The 21069-nt window shown below is 33.8% G+C and overlaps 1 long non-coding RNA gene across 1 annotated transcript in view; it reads right to left on the bottom strand.

Moving 5' to 3' along the window:
- Positions 1-18539, bottom strand: part of LOC142976079 (uncharacterized) — a 45866-nt gene extending 27327 nt beyond the window's left edge. Inside the window, exons 1-2 of the long non-coding RNA XR_012959639.1 lie at positions 18465-18539; positions 12665-12737 (exon numbers count right to left, since the gene is read on the bottom strand). This is a non-coding gene — a long non-coding RNA (uncharacterized LOC142976079). The remainder of the gene's footprint in view (positions 1-12664; positions 12738-18464) is intronic.
- Between the last annotated feature and the right edge of the window lie 2530 nt (positions 18540-21069).

Here is a 21069-nt window from a genome sequence, read left to right as displayed (position 1 = left end):
CGGTCTCATACATTTTTAATTCCATCTTGTGTTATTTGTTGGTAGTTGATGGTAGACACGAGCCGCAACAAGAACGACAACATTTACATTTTATGTGCATACTTTCAAATGGTTTGAATTACAATTTCAGATTGGCTTTCATCGGTTTAATATTTATAAACTATTTTATAGTCTTCAAACAAATAATATTTAACAGTCTAGCTTTATTGAGAGACACAGTATAGAGACTTAGTAAGCACCAGAATAGTTTGAGATATCCCAAAGTGACTTATAATATTTGATATAAGGCCACACTTTATAATAAGGTACCAAGGTATGTGAATATTTTCTTAGGATCACGTAGCTATTATTATGATACTATTGTGCAACCATCTGTGACTGTGATCTACCTATCTGTCAATGTCGAGGCCTTACGAGACATTATTATAACAAAAAAATATCCTTGATAAGTATGACAAGAAAATATCCGCTCCTTGTGTATTTTAAATATATTTTAGACGCATTGTATAATAGTAAAAACATTGTCAGATGAGGTCCATTTTATAACTTTGAGAAGGAATAACAATTGAGGTAAACGAACTACTTTGCTAGGCTCTTCGGACTACTAATTTTATTATGTCTGGAAATCTACATGATTTCTGCTTTGAACTAGAGAGTTATTGATCTACGTGCCAGTATGCTGTGCCAAAGCCTATATTGTTACAACAATATGTTGCACTATTTGGTATTCTAACAAACTCTACATATGGCTAGTCGGTATATGGACGCATATTGTTTTAAACAAAGCGCTAGCGTCCGTCGTTTCATATAATGTGTTCTTCTAATTAATAGGTATAAATAACCTAAACGATTTCTCTATTGAATATTCAATTTTGCTGCAGTGTAATTGAGGGGAAACTTATTAGGTAGTTGTATTATCACAGATTAGTATGCGATCGGTCTCTCTGCGACACAGATAAGCTGTTCAAAGTCCGATAATGATCAGTATTCCAGTTACAGAGCCAATTGTCCGGAATTTTTTGTTCCCTACTATTGTATATGAAAATATTCGATTGCGTTTTAGGCGCAATTTTGTCCTCTCAGTAATAGATACTATGTCGCATTCCGTCCCCACAAAAGATAAATTGCGCATTGATACCCGATATACCTGATGTTTTTCTATGTTGTTATTCCTTTGTATTGTGTTTGGATACAAAAGATTCAGTTTCGTGATTAGCTGTTCTATTCACTGAACGTTATCGAGTTTATAATTAGGTTCTGTAGATTTGTGACAGTCAATAAATATAAAATGTCAGTTCTGTCGGTTTCTTGCAAGAAAGTATCAGCTGCTTCCCTTGCTATGCAAATTGTAAGAGGTCTGATTGTGAATGTCGTTACTTTGGCTGGTCGCTGCAGTAACGAGCTTGCCTTCGATGCAAACTTTAAATCCATAATAAATAACGATACTTTGATGGGATGAATAAATCGAACATAATAGTCCTAGGTAAAGGTAGTAGAGTGTAATGGAGAACATGAAATTCAATATGTATGGAATTGATTGCTTGTTATAAAAAAATAAAGTATTTGTTTAATGAAAACAGGCAATGTAGCTACTGTAACATTGAACTAAACAGTGTAGGCTTGTAAAAGAAAACGGCACGCAACACAAGACAGAAACAAAGTACCTTAAATCCAGAGCACAACAGTCTTTCCAAGAATCTGCATCTCAGTGGGTAATCACTTGAAGTAAAGCTCTGCGGGGCTCAAAGACATTGTCAATACAACCGGTAGCCCCTTATTATTTTATTCTACGGAAACCGGACAACAGCTACCAAAATTCATTGTTGGACTCATGTTTTTACCCGACCATTTGTTTTCTCTTCAACATAATAGGGTTACAAAACCTAAGGATCTATTGTTCCCATCTGTTGCTTACCTTCAATTATAAAAGACGGTAGCAAAATATTGTTTATTTTACAGATGAAAGGGCTTTTAGCATTGACATATGGACTGTTTCTGTTTGAGTGCATTCTAATTTATGGTCCCATGACCGCTGAAGAATTGGGTTATTGTTTAAATATAGAAAGCTTGTTCTAAACTATAGTGTGTTGTTATACTGCCACACACCGTCTCTAATTTATGTAAAGTCAGTTACATTTAGAAGCAATTTTTACGGAATTAGAATAAAGTGACAATGTTCGATGAAGCTGTTTGAAATTCGATGCGCATTCGCGATTGAAATATTCATGGAAATATAAACTTACCATTTTTTTATAGGATTTAAAGTATTATCATTGGCTTGCTTTAAACTGTATGGCAGTAGAATTAGAAGCATTTTCAAATTATCCATTTTTCCCACATTGGACTTAGATTAGACGTTGCAAAATATTGGTCGGAACGAGATTATAATTTAAATGAAATAAAGCACGGATGGTGGTTGTGGCAATAAGTGTGCCCGCTATTTCATGGTATTATATCATCGTATCATCAATAGCGAGACGCGACAGAAGTATATAACTTCCACCTCTGCCTAGAATTTAGGGTATAACAGGCAAATTATATTATTATTACATATGTATGTAAAAATTAAAGTACAGAAAAATTACCTCGTGGAATCTCGCACCTACATTATTATATAAATTACGTGTATGTATTACTAGGTACTTTAGGTACCTACTATCAGTCACACGTAAGTGTCGCATTAATTTCAGTGTAACTACTACTGCGCTAGTTCTTGTGAAGTGGACGCCGACACGAGATGCCGTGTCAATGTCTCCAATTTCTAACTGCAGGTGTTATTGTACTAGCGATACTGGGAAACTTAGTTACGTTAGCTAATTTTGTATTATATACGGTAGGGAATATGATGAGTTGAGTTTTGACGGGATGGTTAATTATAGCAGCAGGCATGCATCTCGCTACTATCAAAACCGCACACTACTTTTTCAGTTCTAAGACAAATAACAGGATGGGCTCGAGTATATAAATTGTCAACGAGATTCAAGAAATGACTATTTTTTACTACTATCAAATTATACTGCAGCAATTTTGTATAAATTACTCACCAACGCCTGTAACGTGTCGTGTAGGAACTATCTTTTAAGCAATAATAAGAGTTAAACGCTTGGAACTTAGTGTTAAGTGTAGAAAATAAAAATAAATACTTGTACTAAAGCACTGAAATGTTAGCCAGTTTATTACAAACTAATCCGTTACTGGTTTTCTCATACGAATTTTAACGAGAGAAAAAAAAACAACAATGATTATAGTAAAACAAACTAACGTACCGAAATGAACTTGAAACTACATAATTTACATTAACATAATGCCGAAAGGATTTTATTGACCGGCTATCTGAACATCTACACAACATTGTAAACAATGCCTTATTATGTACAATAAAATGAAACAGCGTAATTACACCGGGTTTTTGTTTGAACCAACGGAACTGCCTGATATAAAGACCCTAATAAATTGCGCAAACGGTTTGTGGCAGATTTTTGTTTAGTTCGCACTATGCTATTTTAGTAATATAGTACAGATATATACTCGTATTTTGGGACTAAGACTATTTTGTGTTCTACTATCATTTTGTATCTTCAATCATGGCTGATTGAAGATACAAAATGATAGTGGAGCAAATAAAAAGTTAATAATGCCTATAATCATTTTTCACGTCATGTGAGCTGCATCTATCCTTCTCACAACGGTGATCATTATTATTTTCAGTTGTCGCAAGCTTATAGTTAGCAGCAAACTGTTTGCTCAGTCAGACCACGTCAACACATCTAATCATTTATAAATAAAACCAGTATTAAAAAGGCCCGTAAAAGGCTTGTTATTTAATTGCCGAATTAGAAATAAAAAATATAAACTCATTAACTTTTGGAAGCTTGTTCAATAATTGTTAAATGAAATTAGAAGGTACACATAATCTTTATTGGTCACATTAGAATCGACAGACTTTCGACGTGAAAGTAACAGCGAATGAAGCAATTATATAAATGGATGCAATTAAATTCAATCGAGTGCCACATGGTATTGTGAGTGAGCACTGAATGCTTTTTATTGGTGTGAGAAACAATAATTTTGATTATAAAATTGACGATTAATATAGCACTTAGTTAATGAGTGGGACAGTGATGACAGGCAACACTCACGCATATACGATACGATACGTATTATGATAATGAATAAGTCATATTGAATTTTGTATCAGGACTGCACTTTGATAGTTAGGAAATTAGGTAATTAATTAGTTATGTAGTATGTTGAGTACTTTATAATTGTTATTCACACAACGCCCGAAATAGGCATGATGTTGATAAAATCACTAGTATGACAGTTGGGTAACTGTTATAGTATAGTTATAATAAATAATTTATTATTAAAGTAATGAACAACTTCGCAATCTGGGTAGTAAAACAAAACAAAAAAGTTGTTATGACTTAATACTAAAAAAAACTAAAATTAGTAAAGTTTCTTCTTTGAACTTAAAACTACGAACAAAAAGTACGGCACTAAGTTTTTATAGTTAATTTATCTTACAAGATCAAACAGACTTTAAGGTACCGAAACTTCCAGAATCTTCTCCGAAAAGTCTAGTAAATAACAAAACAAACAACTTTCTATAGCCTTTCAAAAATCTTTATACATATTTTTTTCATCCATTATAAACGATTTCCTCACATCATTATATTCATTAAAAGTTAGTCAGCTCTAAACATAACAACTTGTTTGTTTTTATTCGCTAAAATTATATGCTTGGACAACGTTTAGGCCATGATGGTGCAATTCTACTTACGGTTACGACTTATAATAGTACACTTTGAACGTTAACATACAAATAAGGCATCATTGAGGCTTAAGGCTTCGACACATTGATTGGAGTTTGATCGGCTGTAATGTTAAGACGAACGTTTTAGTAAATATTCATGAATTGTGTAAATGAACTCGAAGTTTTACGAAGGGTAACCTTGTCTATTTATTTATATAGACAAATTAATTATTAGTATTAATTTAATGTTTAGTTTTAGTTTATTTATAACAAAATAAATAATTTAGAGGAATGTTTTATTATTAGTACTTCATCATCTCAGCCGGGAATCGTCCACTGCTGGACAAAGGCCTCCCCCATCGAGCGCCAATAGGACCGGTCCTGGGCAGCCCTCATCCATCGGACTCCGGCAACCCTTACCAGGTCGTCGGTCCATCTTGTGGGGGGCCTACCAACACTACGTTTCCCGGTTCGTGGTCGCCACTCCAGAACCTTTCTGCCCCAACGGCCGAACTTATTATCTTTATTGGTACTTAGGACACTAAAAATAATTATACTGATCCAGTGATTATCATCTAAACAGAATGACATCCAAACAAATACAAAAAGATAAAATTAATACAAAATATGGAGAACTAATCACAAGTCACCTAAGTATTTGTAAGTGGGTACACCAAATGCACAAAAAAAACAGTAATTGTCAAAATTATGATGTGATTAAATTCGTTCTGGCCATTGGAAACTGAACAAATGTATCAGAACCTTTAAAAAGCCGCCTCTAAAGCACCCATTTGAACATTGTATAAAACAAAGTGTTTGCATAAAAAGTAACGGAACCGTTTTTTATCGCAACGTTTATTGGTTTTTGTTTCGAGTTCATGATATCGCGATGTTTAATTTAATCTTTAGATAATATTTTGATGTCTGTAATCAAGTATGGAAGACTAACAATGGGTACTTTGGCTTAAGAAAGGAGATCAATGATTAAAGTAAAAAAATAAATTGTGTTATCTTCTCATACAGTACAGTTACAAAAAAGGATGTAGTGATTATATTTTATACTTTAAAATTACACGCTACATTAAACAAAAAATGTTCTAGTTAGAGAGATCTATGATTAAATAGCTCTTAGTAGACGCCTCTGTGGACTATGAGAAACGTTTCAATAGTCGTTTACGTCACAAAAACGCAGGCTACTTTTTTCAGAGCCAAGAGCTCCCTGAAGTATTTCGATGAAATATTATTTCTTTTTGTTACTCAATCATGTTTCTATGTATCAATCATGTTAAAATTGGGAATTTGCTCAAGGGATTAGTCAGGTGTAATATAACACGCATGTATTTCCCTATAGATTTAGGCAGAGGCGTAAAATCGTACTTTTCTGCCTACTTTTTTAGTACCGTACTTCAGCCAAGTCCTCAAACTTGTTTGCATCGGCTAACGTTAAAAACTCCGGCTTGAATATAAAATTTAAGTTTGAGTAAAAAAGTACTGTAAAATCAGTTTTTAGTTTCAAATACAATTCGTGAACGCTTAGGCTATCACTAGCGCCCAATATCTCGTGTTAACTAACCCTAATACCTTTACTATCGAACTACCAGGACTAACAAACGAACAATAAAAACACAATTACTCCCATTCCTATTCGGAACACCAATATCAGTGACAACCATCACACTTTAACCCAAAATTGCGGGTAAAACGTAATTTTACACTTTAAACTGCGAACTCGACTTCAAAGTTTGCGACTAAACGGTTAAAATCCTTCGGTTAAGCAATGCGTAAGTGGATTCTTGAATTTGAATCATGTCTACGGATGACTAACTCCAGTGCGGAGGGCAGCTGAAGGCATTGATTTTTCAAACCTCACATCGTAAAGGGTGCGTATAGGAAATCCAATAACGTGCATACTCACCCTAAAATTTGGACAAATCGAATTTCTATTAACGGGAAACAGTTTCAGTCAAATTCCGGGTATTTAAAAGATAATATGGTATAACGTGGCAACCAATCTATACGGCTCAGTGTACCTGTAAGCGTTTTCCAAACAATTTTCCATGAAACAAGGTTTTGTATGATCCACGTAGTATTGTTTCCCTTCTGTTGTGATTCGAGTCTGTCAAGTCTCGCCATTAAAAAAAGAAAATTCTGTTGGCCTCAAATGGTAAATGTTGCATCCACAATTTTATTGTTTCGGATATCAATATCCAACACTGTCATCATTGCCAAATTGCAATTCGATTCGCAGAAACTTGAAAATCACGCGTCATCTGTCCTATAATATTATTTAATTTCGATAATTCTACATTAAGAACGTATAAACCAGTCGTCGGCAAAGTATCTTAGGACTTCCATAGTTCCATTCTTTATTTTGGGTCAACAAATTACATACTGTCTGACATTCGGACACATAATTGTTAGCTACACTAATGTATGCGTTTATTCCTCGAACTTGAAACAATAAAAAATAAATTAGTGACTCATAGTCGGTTACTATGAGAAAGATTGCTCGGGATCGTGAAAAAGTCGGCGTATAAAGAAATTTTGTTTTATTTTTTTATGCAATAAAATGAAATATTTAAACAATTCGAATACAGGAAACGGCAGGAAAGTGTTTGCATTTATTTTATTAAAGGCCAGCCTTTTTATATGAGGGCAAGCTGTTGATACTCTTTCGAAAACGATGTAGGTAACTCTCGACTGCAAGGTATTTGAGAATATACTCATATACAGCATTATATCTGTACTAATAAGTACATTTTCACTGAACCGTAAGATTTTACGCTTCAATTTACTTTTGCGTTTGACTTTTTCTGATGTATAAAATAATGAAATTATTGACTAACAATAATATACCACAGACATTTTTTAAATCAACAGAACAAAAGAAAAGCTGACAAAAATGTATTCCAAATTTAAAAAAATATATTTATTAATTAAAACAAACAAAAAACATTAAACATTAAATTTCTTTCTGTATTTCTATGAAAGCGTAAAGTCAAAAATACCATATTCGGTTATGACATCAATGGTCAGATAAATATTAGCGGTTTATTTCTGAAACATATAATTTATTTTAATGTATATTTAAGAAGTTAGACAGCGGTCTATTAAAATTTCGTTTAGTGCTGTGTTTGTTTAACTACTTATAGTCTATAATTATCGACGCCGGTGGTTTGGTGTTTAGGGATGTGAAACGATGTTTTTGATATCGAATCGTTTTATAAATACAGTAGGTATTATTATTTATAGTAAAATGTCGCTTTAGGTTTAATTGGAAATCAATAATTCAAACATGAGTAAATAGAGTCTCTTGCTTTTTAACCTTAACTAGTCGTTGCTTAGACTTCTCTAAAGGGATAAAACGAATAAACTATTTAATTTATTAGCGAGTAAGTATAATAAGTCAATCAATTCATTAAATGCTTCAGTAAAAAATGCCAAATTCCATTTTCTTTCTTTATTATAGAATTTTTTGTTGAAAATTCGGACAAACCACTAAAATTCAACATAAAACTTTCAAGTTAGAAACAAAGCGAAAATGAAAACCACTAATCGGCGGTATCCACGCAAACCTCGTTCCCCTCGTTATCATGCAATTGAAATTGGCATATCAAAAACACGTTTACGCCGAACAAAATATCGACTTTATTTGAAAAGATATTTGTATTATCGTAACTATTCATTTAGAATTGAATGAATTTAAATTTTCAATGCAGAATCTATTATTACCAGTTTATTTACTAAGATACGCATTTAAAGCAACATTTTCAATATTTTTTTAGATGAAACTTGAAACCTGCTCAAATTGCAGCCTTTATGCATATCGTCCCATATGCCTTGTTAAAAATGTAATAGTCTACTCAGTATATTATTACAAAAGTGATTATATGCTTGCTTAGCAGGTGGATCATTATAATATACACATCTGTCAATAATAATAAAAGTTTCATAGTATTTTATACTTCATAAAAAATACTGTTTAAAATAAAATCATCCGGGAATGTAAATTAGTCTCAATTTCAATGGAAATTTAAAAGCTACGATACCTTTTTATCGCCTGACGTTTCGAACTACTATTTGCGAATTTATTCTGCTAAAAGTAGAGTTTAGTTGCTAGAACATTCTAAAATGTATTGTAATTCATTCTCGACTTCATTTGATTAGCAACCGAATGTTGTTATACCGCAGTAACAACATCGATTGTATTCCTGAATCAGTTGGTTGCATCTCTAGAAACAACAATTATAGATTCAGAATGTTAATACACTCAGCGGCAGAAAAAGTGGCCCAAAGTAAAACTACTACGAAACTTTTTATAATATCAATACATGGTTATTATTTTGGCTGTAACTATTAGTTAAACAGCTTATACACAAGTTTAATTACATTTGACACTAAATAGTCGTATTTTTTTATCAAAAATGGGAAAAATACAGCTTTTTTCGAAATCGCTTATTGTAAGTTTTCGCAAAAAACTAATTCTGCACCAAACAAAAAATCAAGTTTATACCGCGTGTTAACTCCTCTACCATTTATGGTGACCTGCATGCGTTCTGGCATGCTTTGGAGGATGTTTTAATTACTTCTTAAAGAATTTTATCCCATACTCTGACTAGAGCGGTTCTTACCTCACCAAGTGATTCTGGTGGGTTGAGCAGTGCACGTACACTGTTTTTTAGCATGTGCCAGACATGTTCTACGGGGCTGATGTCTGGACTGCGAGCAGGCTAAACGAGTTTTTGAATCCCGATATCAGCAAGGTGCGATTCCACAACGCGGGCGCTATGAGCGCGCGCATTAAACTGCACTAGAGTTAATCCTCCTGACCAATGGAATCCATAAGTGGTACAACATGGTCTTGGAAGATTTTTTCAATGTACCCGGCTGCTGTTAGGCGCTGATCTACGATGACAAGCTCCGTGCGTGCCTCCAAACATACACCTCTCGACACCATAACAGACCCACCTTTGTAACTCACCGTCTGACGTGTTGTGTTGGAAAGAAACCGTTCTTAAATGCGTCTGAACACTCTCTCACGACCATTTGGTGCTCTTAATGCTACTCAGCCCTCATCAGTTAACAAGACCTTGCTCCATTGGTCGATGGACCAATTCACATGTTTACGAGCAAATCGTAATCGCGCAACTTGATGGTGTCTCTCGAGTTCTGGTACTCGGGCTGGTCTTCCTGCCCGTAAATTACGTTCTCTTATCCTTTGCCTTATCTTCCGTTCACTAAGAATGACTCCGCGTTCCGCTTGAAGCCTCTAGTGAATCTCAAACGCTGTCGGAAAGCTGTTTCTCAGCACCTCGAGGTTAACAAATCGGTCATCTCTTGCGGATGTACATCGTGTTCGTCCACTTCCTCGTCGCCGCGTGTAGAGAACAGTCTCACGATACCTCCTAATCGCAGACCTTAAAGTGGTACGCGATACATTGAAAAATGCAGCCACCTCTCAATGGTAATGGCCCTGATCGGACAACAAGACCACCTAAGCCACTTGTTCAGCAGTAAGTGGCATCTTCAAATCTTTTCTGAAATCTAAATAGACCAATAATCAATAAAAATCATAAAAAAAATCGTTTCCGTGCAGCAATATTTCAAAATACAGAATTCAACTGACCTCTCGAATCAACACTGAATTCAGTTCTAACACACATTGTTAGAAAAAGTCATCCGTCACTTAAATTAATCTGAAATTCAACACTTCATAACACTTAACAGATCACTTCGCAACTATTTACAACAATATATCTTTCATATATTTCTTAATTTGTTTACGAATTCACGATAAGAGCTTGGGCCACTTTTTCTGCCGCTGAGTGTATAACGGAAATGTTAATTCACGAACGGTTCTGATTAGACGGGTGATTGCGTACCCAGTGATTAGACTGTAAGGTTGATTGAATGCCAAGGCTTTAGAAGTAACTAATTGGTATCGGTTTGGTCGTTACCCGTAACTGCTGCAAGTGGCAATTTTGTTTTCTTTTCCAATAGACGCAGAATTGTTTTTAATAATGAATCCTTTTCTTCAAATAAGAAGTAAAATTAAATAAGTACTTACAACCACCAAAATAGATATCTATTTATTTTGCTCTAATACCTGGAAATCAGAAATTACTTCGATTTTTTTTTATGTGCATAACTCAGGCTTATGAATGATATTGATACGTAAAAAATTACATTCTGACGAAGTCAATTGCTCTAGTATCTAATAAACAATGCATATTTAGCTATTTTTTTATTCATATTAAGATCTAAGTAAATATTTTCACAATGATTCTTTAAGTAACGCTATTCAGTTCCAGAATATTCTTTTACACATTAAAACGTTGCGTATTTTTAATTAAGATTATTATTGTGTTATTTTACTATCTTGTTGTATAGAGGCAAAATAGTTGTTGTTTTTCTTCCATACTTAAGCAAGACTTGGCTTCATCAAATGTTCTAATCTCTTCTTCATTGAACACACAACTTTAAACTCCAAAACAGTTTCAGTAATGACTTAATAACGCAGTACTTTATCTCAATGTACGTGGCATAGTTTGTGGGTGTTTTAATTAAATAAATTGCTTTATCCCGAGACAATAGTATGGGGGAATTAACACGATGCGTATCGACGTCATACGGGTGCTACTCATTTACTTAACAAATAGAATTGATTTGCTTGATTTTAATCTTATGCTCTATATTAGATTATAGAACAAAGGGTACGCCCTTTTCGTAATTGGAGTAAATATATTTTGTGTGTAGATATTTTATCTGTGTGCTGGCTTTGTTAGGGATGCGCTTGTTAATATTTGTTGTACTCGTATTGTAGTAGATTTTTGTAACATGATTTTCAATGCATTTTAGTTATATTTTGGTGCAATTGACTGGACAACGTGGATTGATCAATTAGTACCGTGTAACTTGGCCTCCGGAACGTTCATGGGGTAATTTTCCAAATATATAAAATAGAGTCACAACTAGTGAATGCAATCCCGATCTCGCGGGATCCCGATCTCGCGAGATCCCGTGTATTTTTTCGGGATCAATCCCGAAGCATAATATGACGAGATCCCGTTCGGGATTGTCGGAGAGGGCATTTTCAGCAGCTGGCTACATTGCAATAGACTTAAGATGCCGATTAAAAGCTCGTACTATTAATACACTTTGTATTTTAAGAGGCTACTTTCAAAATGCCATGTGATTACTTTTTATTTTAATCTCCTGGAGCTACACCTACTTTTTTGATTATGTTCATGTTATTACACCTGTTAATTATGTTACGTTATTAGTAATATTGAAAAATAAAGGCTTTTATTTTCTTTCAAATAATAATTTATTGCATTCACCACACTATCACACACATATTACATTAAACAAGCCGTTCGAATTGTATTATTTTTACTAACTAGACGGGATCCCGAAAATCTCGGGATCCCGCGGGATTGATATTTCTGATCGCGAGGGATCTCGAGTTGACGATCTCGAGTCGGGATTGCATTCCCTAGTCACAACATAGCTGATAGTTCATTTATTTTTTAAACTTTTTAAATATTTATTGGTCTGTTTGAATAAAGAAGTTCGACGCCAATTACGACGTTAAGAATAAAGGAACTTGTAATGTAAACCTTTGTTCTTACACGTGTATAAATCGAGTGACCTTTACGCTTCATTATATCAATGAAAGAAAGTATAAATATAGAGTAGTCAACGATGTTTTCTTAAGCAATGTAAATATGCTGAGCCTTGTCTATTTAAGTTAAGGTTTAGATTATAGGATATTTTGGGTGTATACTCGAAATGCTGAACCAAGTTTTGTTAGACACACTAAACACTAGGCACCATTCATTTTTGTTTTCTGAGTACTTTTGACTTACTGAAATTATGGACCTTATCTTGTCCTTAAAGGTGGCTTACCTGACACAGCGATAGGTTAATAGCTAGGATGAGGACGATGCATCAGTTCTTCAGAAACTGGCTCTCAGTCATCCTGCAAAGAACGGATAGTAGTACGTAAAAAATACAATTATTCCAAACCAAACATATTCACAAATCAAGGCGTACTTTTGCTTTTTTGTTTCATTCAACTTTAACAAACTAGGTTATTGTTTTCGTTTTAATTTAAACCATTCAACACATGGCTTCAAACGTGCCGCCTTTGGTACCCATCAGGTGCTCCACTTATTCATAAGTACGGTAGCGTGAGAAAACTCTTATAAGGTATTCTAATATTTACTAATTTACTTATTATGATGATACAAGAATGCACAGCGGGTTTTGAAGTCACACTAAATAATGTGAGAACGGAGAGCGTTTATGTAAATCAGTAATGGAGTTATAGAAAATTAAATGTATAAAGTACGTAAGTGATATAAATAAGTTTTATTCCACCTATAGCTAGGTATATTTTGGATTATTATAGGATTACATTTGAAGTAAATCGAAATGGTGTTCATGAAAAATTAAGGTAACTATTCCACTTATTGCTAGTTCTACCAACTTTCTATAAATATTGTTTGAGTTTTATGAGTGACATATGTGTGACGTATATTGAAACGTACGGACAACTTCAGTAGTGTGATTTTCTACAGTCGGTATCATCGAGTATCTACCGAATTTGATATTTTAAATGACTGAAAGAAAAATAATGTACTTGACAAATACGTTTGAGGTGCTAATCTTATCGATAGGTATTGATGGTCGACGGTAGTAGGAAGGCGCCCATCTGATACGCAAAATGAACAATTTCGAATGGAATAACTTTTTTAGTGAATTTATAATTATGAATTATATTTATAAAGAAACCGTGCAATATAGATTAATTTTTGCTTTAAAAAATTGGGCGTTGTAGACAGTTTATTACACTCAGTAATTTTTATCTCACTCACGATTTTTCCTCGAAGCAGTAATACGCAATGTTTCTCGACCATTGTGTGTTGAGACGTGTTGATTTAATTCAGATTACGTTGGCAGAATTCGTGTTGTAATTATATAAATAATAATTCGGAAAAATGTAGCCACTTAATTTTATAAAATAACTTTGGCGGATTGGCGATTTATCCTAGGAATACCAAATTTTAATGTTCGGACAATAAAGCAAAATAAAAATTCTCGTTTTTTATAGATTCGTTCTAAGGCAGTACCTAAAATATTGGTGATTATAAGTATTTATATGAAAATATTGATGTGGAAAAAGAAGCTGAAGAAGAAACTTTTTAACGTTACTTACATGTCGAATGTACCCACCCAGTAGACAAGTAATGACGTCGAGATTAAAACATGTTCAAGACTGTATATATAAGTTTCTAAATGTTCGCGGTATTTGCCCAATTGAAATAGACATGACCAGAAGACGACTTAATACCCACAGACTAGTAAAAGAAAAATACTCGAGAGCAAAGTCTGCAAGATAAAACTGCCGAAAAACATGATTCGCAGAAATCATTACCTATTTACAAGTTCCTAAGTTAGCTTTGCGTTATAAAAACTTGGCCCTGAAAGGATGTCATGACCTTTATCAAAATATCATCAATCAAGTCTGTTTACGTCTACATTATGTCAGATATTCGCCAGAAAAAGAGATTGTTTCTGTCAGCTAATAGGAAAAAATAATAAAATCTGTAGGAATTTCATTTTCCTTAGTCCAGCCTAGTATTTTTTATGTTTTTTTATTGACGTACGAGTGTTGACGTTGATTGAACATGATCTATTGTATTGAACAAGTGAACAAAAAACTAAGTTATTATTTTTTTATTTACTAAGCTTTATTTAAGCCTAATCCTATAAAACTCAACATTATAAAAAAGTTTGTTGTTATACTCAGTTTTTTGTTGTTATACTTATTATGTCAGTAGCATTTTTTTAAAGATTCAAGTCTTTCCCTCAATGAAAGTAATCAGAAATGCAAAGATCAAATCAAATTAGGTTCTTAAATAACAGGTAGCATTCAATGATCTCTACATGTATGAACACATTGTATCTAATCAAAACAATTACGTCGTAGAACTCTGGTCCTGACTTCTTTCTGGACGTGTCGGTTATCCGTCCTATATAGATAAAATAAAGACTGTAGGTACCTGCCTATTGTGCACACACTTGAACACAATATATTAGGTCGGGGAAAAAGTCTTTTCGCATTCCAGTATGTATGAACTTGAAATAAAATCTCTTTGGCTTCAAGAATCACAAATGAGCACACTGTTCATTAGGTTGCTTTTAGCGAGCTCGTGAGGTACCCAAATATCGAGGTTTTTTGTGTAGAAAAGATTTTATTACAATTACATACATACTATAATGCGAAAAGACTTTTTCCCCGACCTAATATTTTACTAGGTTATTTCAATAAAACTGGCCGCTGCGCGCTGCAGCCGAGTGTCGTCAAGTAGGACATTATAAGGAAAACTAATAAAATTTATTCTCAAAGTTTCTATTAATGAATTATCTGGTAACAAATATTGTGATACACTTGTACGTGATCTATGATTGTTTACTAAATTGTCGAGGTCAATACAAAGTCTCTGTATTATCTCTTGTTTAGAAACAGTCTATGAATATAATCTGTTATGTCCTACTTAACTATGAGATAAACAAACAAGTTGCTAATGATCTTTAAATATGAATTGTGTAAGTGTAAATTATTTATCAATAAATACAAATATGTATGATCAAATCAGTAAAGAACACGTGATGTTTCTGTATAAGTATATAAATTGTATCTTCGATTATGTTTCAGACTTCGACGCCGAAGGAAGAGATCTCTAACACGAATCCACATTAATTACGCTGTGGGATGTTATGAATTCGACTTCAAAATACGATACGAATGAAAGAAAAACAGGCTAGAAACGCACTGTCAACTAATTTGCAACACAAGAAAAGCGATTGCAACGGTATTTTCAGCATATTATTACCATTAACACCTAACCTCATTTGCAGTCGACAGGCGCCACATATTATCCTCTCTGAGACGTAATTCACCCCATTATACTTACCTCAACAGTTACATTAAACATTTATTGAAGTTTGACAAACTCCGGCATTCATAACAGAGCAGCAACTTGTTACTCAGTAGTCATACCCGACATTAACCCGTTTATTCCACTCGACTGAAGGCAAAGCTGATTTGAATCAGAATCAAAGTACATTTACATTATCCCAACACAGCGCATGACAAATTTATAAAGTCCGGTCTCAATAAAACATCACAAAAGAAACAAATTACGAATGATAAACGGCATACAAATACAAAATTCATTTGTGTATTACAAAACTTTCATTGTACAAAAGAGTTTACTTCATATTAGACGCGTAAATATCCACTCGGTATGCGGTATTCATATTTATGCCGTCAGTAAATTGCTATCAGGCGTAATGTAATAATATAAATTTACATAAATTTTCTATAACATTTACATTAGGAATAAATGAATTGCCGGCTGAATGGTGCCGTGGCCGGAAGACGAATACACTACGTCAGTATATTCGGCCGCATAACTAAAATATGTATAGAACCTAATAAGTAAAACGTTGGTTTATTTATCTCTCTAACCATATATTTCCCGGTGCAGCAGCGGAGGCAATAAAAGTTGTAGAAGATAGATTGCGATTAAACCAAGTGTTTAAAGTATAGATGCCTGCGGTTACATACCTATCACGGACCTCCTCAACTTAAGTTTATGTTGTTTAGAAGTCATAAAGTGTACGTAACGATTATAAAATCGATCTAACATACAATTGATTTTAATATGATTAAATTCCAATGTATCCATACAGTTAAAAGTGCTATGAGATTTTAAATTAAATGACATTTGACCACATTTACGTCACCAACGAACATTAACCACATAACAATAAACTTCGTCTCTCCTTCGGGTATTCTGGCCATCGAGTTGGTAAAACTGACGCCCACAAACTGGCACTGAGAAAAGTTAAACATTATAAAATTTGAATATTATAATGACCGCGCTCACAACTGACAACAGTCATAGAACTGTGGTTTGCATCGGAGCACAAAATACTGAATGTGAATTACCTTAATCTAACTTTATATTCCCGTTATGGTTTGACATGGCGTTTTTACATTTTTGTTGAGAATTATCTTTGCTGTAGGTCCGTGTATACTCACAGTTTTCATACAGTAGGCACGTACACACATAATGGGGTTTTCACCCACACTCATAGACTGGGATGGCATGACATGGAGTGATAAAGTACTCTAACGATAATCGCCCAGTCTTTTGGTATTGTAAAAGTAGGTATAACGTAGCTATCTATTATATGGCATGTCATGGATCGCTGTGACTTTGTTATCGAGTATATATCAGTGACTTTCGTTCAGAAAGGGAAAACATTCCCCATTGACCGCACTACTTCTGTCACAAACGTTGATCTGTCAACATTATTGTCAGGTTCTACGAATCAAACATACTATTTTCCTCCGACTTAGATCATAAATACCATAGAACTCTTTCAATATCCACTCAAGACTGATAAAACAGGTAAACAAGCTCAAAATCATCATCTTTACTTTTACTTAAATCCAACCAAAACATCAGTTATTACTGATAATAGACATTCCTACGTAATAGGTCCGAACGAATCAATTACAATAACGGTTTACAATAACTATCCTAAAATTGTAACAGTACTTTTGAGTTCTCTTGATTGGGCTTCGAACTATATAGAATTAGTTTGGAACTAAATTGGTCTGATGTTCGAAATATAGGATTTTGTTTTCTGAAGTCTACTAACGAGAGTACGACTAGTTAGGTTTCTGTAAAGATAAATCGAACAATCAACCAATAATAAATGACAAAATAAACTTTTTTTTCTTTTTTTAATAAAAAAAAAAGAAATATCCTTATTTAAAATTCACAAGTTACATGACTGCTATTTGTTTTAAAAGTTCATGATTGATGACTTGATAATAAAGCAAGCATTGGTAAGCACATTCATAGGATCTTCATAAAGGCGAAATGCGCTCATACGATTTAAAGCTTAACTCAAACGCAAAACTTCAGGGTGTAACGTTCAAAACAGACAAACCTACAATAGAAATACACTTAACAAATCATTTGCTTCAACAAAATACAAAGGACATTCCAATCGCATCGTAGTATCAATACAAATTCGAGTAAAAAAGACATAAAAAATCCATTATCAATGCACATATCTATTGCGTAAGTGTAGTCCGGTTAAATGTACGGGCACATTAAAATTCGTGTTAAACAAGCGGAAATAAGAGTTGTGTTTGAATGAAGCTGTCATTGACATCGTCTGTAACTATTATCGACACTGTGGACTGCACACTGGAAGTTATTGGGTACTGTTTCCACTGTTGGATACGTGACGAATCTATAAAACATTTGCATTTAATTTATATAGCCTTTATCAGGCGCAAATAAGAAAACGTTACGTATAAACATATTTTAACTCTTGTTCTGGAACGTTTCTCATAAAACTAAACATACAAGGATTTGATTCTAGATAACAAAGCTTCACATTTAATGTAACGTCTAACATTTACAAATTATTGGAAAATACGGAATCTTTAATCTTGGTGAGCACGCATTCTAAGACTTACTAGGCCAATAAAAATATAACAGAAAAGTAATAATCTATGCTTCAGTCCTGAAATACCACAAATTTAAGAATATTGAAGTTCGCACACAGCTATGCTCCCGGTGATATCGTATCGTAAATCACAGTGGACACTCACAGTTATAAACCAGTACGCGACAAGCTCGGACGTCAACTGACCGATACATAAAGTACTACTCAAGTACGAGTGTAATTCACCGATTAATTAAAACTTATACAGGCATGACCGCTGTAATTACTTCGAGATTTGTGTTACGTTTAGTACTTCAAGTTTTATTGACCCTACGGCATGCTTAGGCATGTAAAGTAAGCGATTTTATTGCGCTGGTCGATAAAGTTGCTATATAATTGCAAACAGGAAAATAAACATTTGATTTTAGTGTAAGAATGTGATACAGTTTTCTTGTTATTGTGTTCGTGGTCGAATATTGTCTCCTAATCAAATCCGAATAAAAAAAATCGATTCCGCATTGCGTTCATTGCATTCATTGGATTTCAAAATTTGTACTTAGATTTGTACAATGCATGACAAAACGATAATACAGTAATTTTATCGGAAAAAATCCGTTCAAAAAAAAGATACTCGTTTTTTTTAATGAATTGTGAAGCCTCCCCACAGAAACATTTTATTTAATAGTATTTAAAAAGACACACTTAAAATACATGATCATTCTGTTTCGACTTCATGCGTACTTGCCCAATTATTGAGATAACCATCAATATCGCTAAATCAAGCAAATACTCCGATGCATTAACTGACATGCCCTAAATATTCAAATGCTAGAACGTTCAAAACTATTTGTCTAAAATATTTCTTATGACTGAATGAACCGACTTCAAACATTTTGTATAATTAGTATAGATATAAGTGAATTAGTGTGATAACGTAAGCTAACATTTTATTAATAAATTAATATGAAAAGGTAGTTAAATTATTAAAAGACTTAACGATCTTGAGGTTTGTACTTGTAGTTTGGTATCAACTGAAAAATCGGTTTTTAGAACCTGTTTTTATGTCAAATGGATTCCTAAATCCGTGCTTCTAAGTTAAAACTTGTTTAGTAATATGGCCCTTAATTAAAAATGATTTAACACGAAACAAGCATATTCTACATTTTACTGCTAACATAGTCCCAGCTATTATGAAGTACCCTTAATTTATGATAGCACATTCTCGCATAGTAAAATAGAACTAGCTGAAGCATTATAAAATAGGAGCACTAAAGTCTAGAAATGTGTCAGGAATTGCAAATAAAGTAATTCTGTCCGGTTTGTAACAATGTAGTCATAAGAGGAAATCCTATAAATTGTTTAAGAAGTAGGAAAAATAATAAACTTTGCAACATTAGTACACCGTCTGAAGAACATAAAAGCCAGACAGGTTATTAAAATTCTAATTTTAACGGAGACTAACAGAAATTATTCAGGAATAGAGCACACAGACAGGAACGGCTTGTTCACACTTAGCAATTATGATTAAAGATGTTATAAAGGCAAAAGTGTCAAACAGACATTAACAATAACACACTTTACTTTCTGGAAACTTGATATATCATGTTTGAATATGAAAAATGAACATCGAAACAAGCATCTAAGTCCAAAATTATCCAATAACTCAATAGGTACACAACGTTTTTAGCCATTTAAATGTCTCGTATAACTGGCGTTGAGCCGAACTGTTTGTTCCATATAAACTTGCCCTTTACGTAAGTACAATTTCAATTAGCTCACGTAGGCGTAATGTATAACTTTGTCCAATAACGTCTACCGTTGAATCTCAAAATACCTCACAAGTAAGAAAATGAGACGATTCGAGTGACTCACGTCCGGTTAATTGTCAACACAGTAGCAGTTCGGTGTGGTCTTTGTTCAACAAGTTAACACCTACTCTTAACGAATGAGCTTGATAAATGTTTTTATTGCAGAGCACCACAAGTGCAACAATTCAACCAGAGAAAATTACTTTGTGCATAACGAAGCTCAAACAATGGTTAATAACGTTACGCCCTGTGACGAATCCCGGAGGTTGGCTGACGTTGGTATTGGCATAAAACATCTACAAAACGATGCCCACTGTGTACAAGGTAGCAACTACAAAAATGCGTATTTTCGCAGAACTCAGTTACAACTTTGGGTGTCCGACTACTGACTATCATTTTGCAAATGAAAGAGCTTTTATGAATCAATACTGAAGAGAAATATTTTTTTGCTTTCTTCGCAAATTCATTTATCATTTACACGTGCAGATTCTACATCAGTCGCATGCTTTATTGTACCAACATAAATATTTGTGAAATAAAATTTTATTTTACTGCTTCTGAAATTTGTTTAAAATCCACAGTGATGTTAATTAATTTTGCTTTGGTATTCATATTTTAAATTACGCAGGCATATCAATTAAACTTCAAGTATGACCTTTAGATTCTAATTAATCAAAAAACAAAACTAATTAAGACCGTATTAAATTTCTGCTTCACGAGCAGGTTGAAAGGCTTTTAAAGGTAAAAAAGGAATATGAGTTAGAACCTTTTTCGTTCAAAGTTAAACAGCTACCTACGCACGACAATGCAACTGCGTGAGCCGTCCGCAGCTCGACACAAATATGTCCGCGATTCGCGACGCTACCCCATAAATTAAAGAGATAAATGGTTCACCAACAATGGCTAAATAAACCGTCCGTTTTCTTATAACACTCGAAAATAAGCTTTGTTTGGCATCAGAAT

The sequence above is a fragment of the Anticarsia gemmatalis genome, chromosome 10, assembly GCF_050436995.1.
Source record: "Anticarsia gemmatalis isolate Benzon Research Colony breed Stoneville strain chromosome 10, ilAntGemm2 primary, whole genome shotgun sequence".
NCBI classification, from domain to species: Eukaryota; Metazoa; Arthropoda; class Insecta; order Lepidoptera; family Erebidae; genus Anticarsia; species Anticarsia gemmatalis.
The sequence above is the reverse complement of the archived record's forward strand: the minus strand, read 5'-3'. Positions and strand labels throughout refer to the sequence as shown.